The following is a 6,000-nucleotide window of genomic DNA, read 5'->3' on the forward strand; positions in this document are numbered from 1 at the left end:
TTTATGAAAAAACTTTGTCCATAGTGCAGGAGAAATCTTTGCTGAGTGATGTGGGATATTCTTATTCAATATTAAAGTTGTCTGAAAACTGTTTTTCCAAATCTCAAAATGCTGCTGTGTATTCTCAAATATAGAGAGAAAAGAAAATTTTCAGTAATGATTTTTTTGTTTAAATCTTGGAACAAGTAAAGTATTTAGTAACGTGGACAGTGATTTCAGGACTTTGCATTTCTAAAGTGTACTCTGGCACAATTGGCTGGTGTGAATTTGACTTTTTCTTTGAAATCAGTGGAAGTCTTAAGTATTATAGTCTTTTTTTTCTCTCCTTTTTTCCCCTCTGCAAGTTTAATGGATACTTCTATGGAATGTTCAGTCATCTCCCCATACCTCGGAATCCAAAGTCCAAGTACGGGGAAGGGAGCAGCCTTTAGAGGAGAAGGCAGCGAGGCCAGAGCTCATCCTCTGCTGAGTGAGGTCTGCTAGGAGATGTATGCAACATAAGGCTTCTACACTTTTCCAGGTCCTGTCTCAAAGTACTTCTGTGGTTTGAGCATGATTTAACAGCCATGTTCAATTCAGTTACAAAATCTGTTGTGTGAATCACTTGGGAATGTGTTGTCAAATAGCAAATGAGAGTGACCGAGAGTTGGCCTGGAGATAAGGGGCTTCTCAGCAGTTGTCCCTGGCTTCCTGGTGACCTCTAGGATTCCCTGGCAGGATTTCAGAGACTGTGGAAGACCTTATAAACAGTAAAACAATTGAGAATCTTTATTTTGCATTATTTTCTTCCCTTGACATTTAATTTTTGTTCATCAGAATATGATTGAAATTTGTACTATTAAATGCAATCAAAATTTCCCCAAAATGTTCCACAGCTATTGTTTTTAGTCATATCATTCTGTTCTCTGTGCATTTTCCCCAATTACCCAAAGTATGTGTGTGTGTAGACCTTCACAAAATGTTCTTTTTTTGTCTTGAAAGCTCCTGTTCACTTCATAGACTCATTTAAAGCTTGCATTCTGTGAGAGTTGTTTATAACATACAAAGCAAAAATAAAACAAACTTTTTCTTAGATGATCTCTGTGACAAACCAAAATGAATTAAGTACCGATTTCAACATTAGTTAGCTGTAAAGAAGTATGTATTCTTTGAAATAATGCAAAATTATAAATTAAAGAGACCAGTGACATTTGCAAAATGTGTGGAACTCATCAAATGAATTCTTTTTGCGAGCTGTGTTCTCAAATCTAATTAATATTGATATTGGCTGGCTGTGTTGTAAGTAGAGAGTTGCTACATATTTAACAGTTGTTACATGCAGCAGGAGACAGAGGGCTGGTTTCCTGAAAGCATGATTGTGTGGTAACTATCATTGATTTTTCTGTATTGGAATGTCTCCTGTGTTATTTTTCAGGCTATGTTCCTATTTCCAAAGCAATATTTAATTCCAAACTCACAGATTTAAATTCATAAGTATCTTGTGAGGAAATCTAACTAGTGTTTATGAATGCATGTAAAACAGGTAAGTTCCTTTCACTGTCTGTGATATGTCTCATCATTGCAAATTATGTAGTCCAGGATAATGAGATTGGACAGGTTCCCTCCCTTTCTGATACTGATAATATATAGTGGGTATCTTGGCTCAGCAGTAGATGATGCACTGGCAAAATCCCCCCTCAGTGGAGCAGCAGTATGTAGTGTGGAAGCAGAAGTCCATCTTCACTGGAGGAGGAATTGAGGGAAATTCTAATCTAGAGGTGGTGCAGCCGGCATAGCCCTGGTAACAGGCTGGGGACAGGACCTCCAAATTCCTAGGTAGGAGAAGATGGGTGGGGTTGCTTTCTGCCTGCTGCTTCATCTAATAAACCAATGATGAAGACAACTTAGTGGAAATCAGTTGTGCCACAAATTTCTGATGCAAAAAGTAATCAGCAATCAGAAGAAGGAGTAGAGCATATGGACAGGACTCTCGTGTACCCTTAAAGCAAGATCAAATTAAGTAAAATTTTACTATTAAAAAGTAATTGCTTAAACTGGTTGTAGAAAGACTTCAGTCCTTATGGTCTTTGAACCATGAGGTGTTGCATGTATCCACAACTTCAAAAGAATGTATTTAAATTGCTGGTTTCTTGTGTCTTGTAGGAGGCAGGGGTGTGCAGTCAGAATTCCTGCTATTACTGTTGATGACAGATCCCGGGTACTACACTCTGACTGCTTGCCATTAATTCAGGATAATTAATGAAAAGGAAATCTCATGGTTTGGAACAGAGATTGGATCAAACAAAAATCCAAGAAAGACACATTGTGTAGTCATCACATTAGGAGGTGAACGTTGGTCCAAAGAAGAACACAGCAGGTGAAAGAGAAGAAGATGCATGAGCTGTTTATGTGGTCTTTTGGACAGCTTTACTTTGAAGGGAGTACATCATTTATGTGCAATTATGAGGAAAGCTGTGAAAAGCCACTGCTGGAAAGAAAGGGAAATAGGGACATTTTCATTGCCATACTCCCTTCTACTTTAAGAAGTGACGGGTCACATTCCAGTGAGAGAATTGTGGTTTCTGCTACAAGATCTGTAAACACCCCAAAAAGTTTATGGCAAATGAAAGAACTGTGAAATTTCCCTCTGTTCTCTCCTTTCAAATTTATAACCTGAAAAATGATCCTGTACAGTGCTGTGGGAGAGATGAGTATTAAAAGCATTTTGCAAGGTAGAAAGATTTCTCTGGATTTGGATTACTTTATGTAATGAATCTCCATCCAAGTATGACCCTAAAAAAATTATGGAAGGTTTATCTTTTGATCCTTACTAGTTTAGCTCATGATTCTGTATATTTTATATCTTGCAGTATTGTCTGCTGATGAAATTTGATAAAGGTCTAAAATTTTGTGGCAGGAATGACAGAATAGGAGATGAAGGATCATGTATGTTACTCTTTCTTCAGATCTGCTTTTGGCTGGTAGTGCAGTGCTTCTTGCCTGTTGACTTCATGGGCTGTGTATGGTTAAAGTACTAGGAAAGGAGAAGTGTCCTTTGATGTAGGTTTGAAAAAGCACAAATAATGAATTTCTAGTTGTGAAGTGAATTGAATTTCAGAAAGAGTTGGGTGGTTTTAGAGAAAATCCAGGTTGGTGTCTTTGGCAGACTTTGCTTCCACAAAGGCACCCTGAAAAAAAAAGGAGAAAGTCCCTAAAAATCTAATTACCTGATAAATATTCCTAGCAGGGATTGTCTCTTTATTTGCTGAGAGGGCATAATGGGAACCTGATTTTTGGCTGAGGTTTGAAGGCAGTACAAGAATATAAATAAAATATGAATAGTTTTGCACAAAAGGAATGTCAGTATTATTGTAGACCTTTTACAAAATAATTCATTCTATAAATTTACCCTTTTTCTTTTTGAAAAAGGAATGACAGGACCATTTTTTCTATAAATAAATATCTTGATTTACTTTAATATTCCATCTAAATGAATTTTAGCTATGTGTTAATTTATCATTAATCCGATTTTTTTATTCTACTTGTTATATTTCCATCACATCTGATGGCAAGCTGGAATGAGCTGGTTCAAATGCCCCAATGGGAAATCAGTCCTGCCCTGAAAAGCTGGCAAGCTAGACCTTACTAGTCAAAACATCTGTAGTCTCCAGAGCATACATGGGCCTCCAAGGAAGACACCACACTCCAAACCATTGGGGATACCTGCTGTTGCCAGTGGCCTCTGTGAAGAACAATGGGAGGTTGCAGGTGAAAAATGGTGTGGCTGCACTGTGGAAGTTATTTCAGCACTGTGATGTTGGCATATGCAAGGGAAGGGAAAAGTGACTCATTTTTTCTCTTAACTGTATTGAATGGTCAAATACTTGCAAAGAATATGGAAAGGACTTGAAAGGAGATCTAGAGAATGGGATAGCAGCCTTGAAATATGCTTTGTAAAAGGTGTTTTGTATGGGATACGTGTCATGGAAGGTTACAGGTGGAAACGGAAGAAAATACCAAGTCCATCTCTTGCAGCTAGCTGTGTTCCTTTGTAGGTGCCACTCCTGTTCTGCAGCTGGCAAAGCTACTGCTGTATACATAATTTTCATAGTGCTTTAGAAAGTTTCAAGGTGAAAGGTGTTCAAAAAGAAGGAAGATTACTACTACTACTACTATTATTGCTTTCCCTGTGTTTTTTGTTCAGAATTATCATCTGGAGTTTTTTCTTTCTTTTCACAGTAATTTTCAGTCCCAAACAATCCCCTAATTTTTCTGCTTAGACTGAGATAGGACTGAGGACTGTTCTGGCTTGGAAAATGCTACAAGCTCACTATGAGAATTACTATGGCATTGGAATATGCTATAACCGGTGGGGAAAGTAAAAAAAAAAAAATGAAGGACTACTTGATTTCCCTTGCAAATTCTACTACCATTTATGTGAGATGTAATTAATTCATTGTTGAAAATCTATGCAGTGGAACAAGTAAAACTTGTCTTACACTGTGCTTTCCAAAGCATAAGGGAATCTTGGCTTCATGCAGGCTTTTGTTTTGTTTTTATGACAATCAAAGTGTACTCCTGAGTTTATGAAATATTCTTCATACAGGGAAACTAACCTTCATGGCAGCAACAGTAATCAATAGTTTATTTTGTGGATGAATATATTTATCACCATTCTTCCTAAAATAAAGGGACTTGATAAGCAGATGGGTACATTTATATCCTCTGTTCCAAGGTACAGCTGCTCTTCACCTGACACTTGTCCTTAGATTTTGATCTATAGATGGACATACATATGAGGTGCCAGACAGGGTTGAGATGGGACACTTAGAGGTGACTGGCTGAACTTGTGACTCTCCTAATCACTTAGCTGCCATGCGGTCCTGGTCCTGCTGGAGCCTGCTGGAGGGCCCTGCAGGGTAGCCCTGCTGTGCAGTGTCAGTGGGTACCCTGCCTCTCTTGCCTGCAGAGCTGTAACAGTTTTTTGCCTTTCCCTCTACTAAAGAAAAAAAAGCTTTCTTTTGCTTGCTTGGAGGCTGAGCTGAGCAGGTAACAGCACTCACCTGTGAGACAGAAAGTGGGGGTTCTGTCTGAGTGACAATGAGAGGCAGAAGAATATTTCTAATACAGGGGGAAGAATGAGTAACGGGACTATCTCTGTCCTTATACACACAAGCAGCTCCATCTAGCAATTAAATGATACTATGAATACTGGTGGTTCTGAAATAGTTCTTCACATGATGATATCATAGAATTCTGGTTATGGTTCTTATAACTTGCCTTTTCTTCAAGCTCTCTCTGTAACCACAAAAGCTAAGAAGGTATACATATGAAATACTAATAATACTAATATTTCTACTACTACTACTACTACTACTATTTTAAAGTTTTGGGATTTTTTTAAGAAGAGAGCAGGCAGTACTCAAGCACGAGGAACTTTTTTGGATACTAGCTAGCTGACCTGTTAGTACTTGCATATGGAAACTAGCCTCAACCCTCCTGTCTCTTCCCTAGTTCTATTTTCAGGTTTAAAGAAGCACTTGGGATTATTGTAGGGTTTTGCAGGTAGGAATTAGACAAGGGTACAAAACTGTAGGAAATCAGTTTTATTTATGGTGTGTGGAAACTGAGCTTGTCCTGTGGTCAGTCAATTCCAGATGCTGGGGCTTTAGTTAAAATAAATCATAGTATTCACAATATAATAGCAATGAAGCAAGAAAGAAGATGCAAAGTAAAAACGCAGACAAAATAGTATAGTCAGAGGAAGATAAGAAGTGTGTAAAGGAAAGGAGAAGGAATGTAATAGCATAAAGAAAAATCTGTTATATAAAATCCAATTTTTAGAGATATGACAGAAACTTTTCAAATAAAAGCTTGTTTCAGTAATATCATAATTACACAGTGTAGGTGGAGTAAAAAGGGATTTTTTTTTTTTTTGCTTCTGTTTCAATTTATCCTCTATGCTGGATATCATAGAGAAATCCCTTCAAAGGATCACTTTAGTTCATAGACAGAACATAT

This window comes from Aphelocoma coerulescens, chromosome 8 (assembly GCF_041296385.1).
Source record: "Aphelocoma coerulescens isolate FSJ_1873_10779 chromosome 8, UR_Acoe_1.0, whole genome shotgun sequence".
Lineage (NCBI taxonomy): Eukaryota > Metazoa > Chordata > Aves > Passeriformes > Corvidae > Aphelocoma > Aphelocoma coerulescens.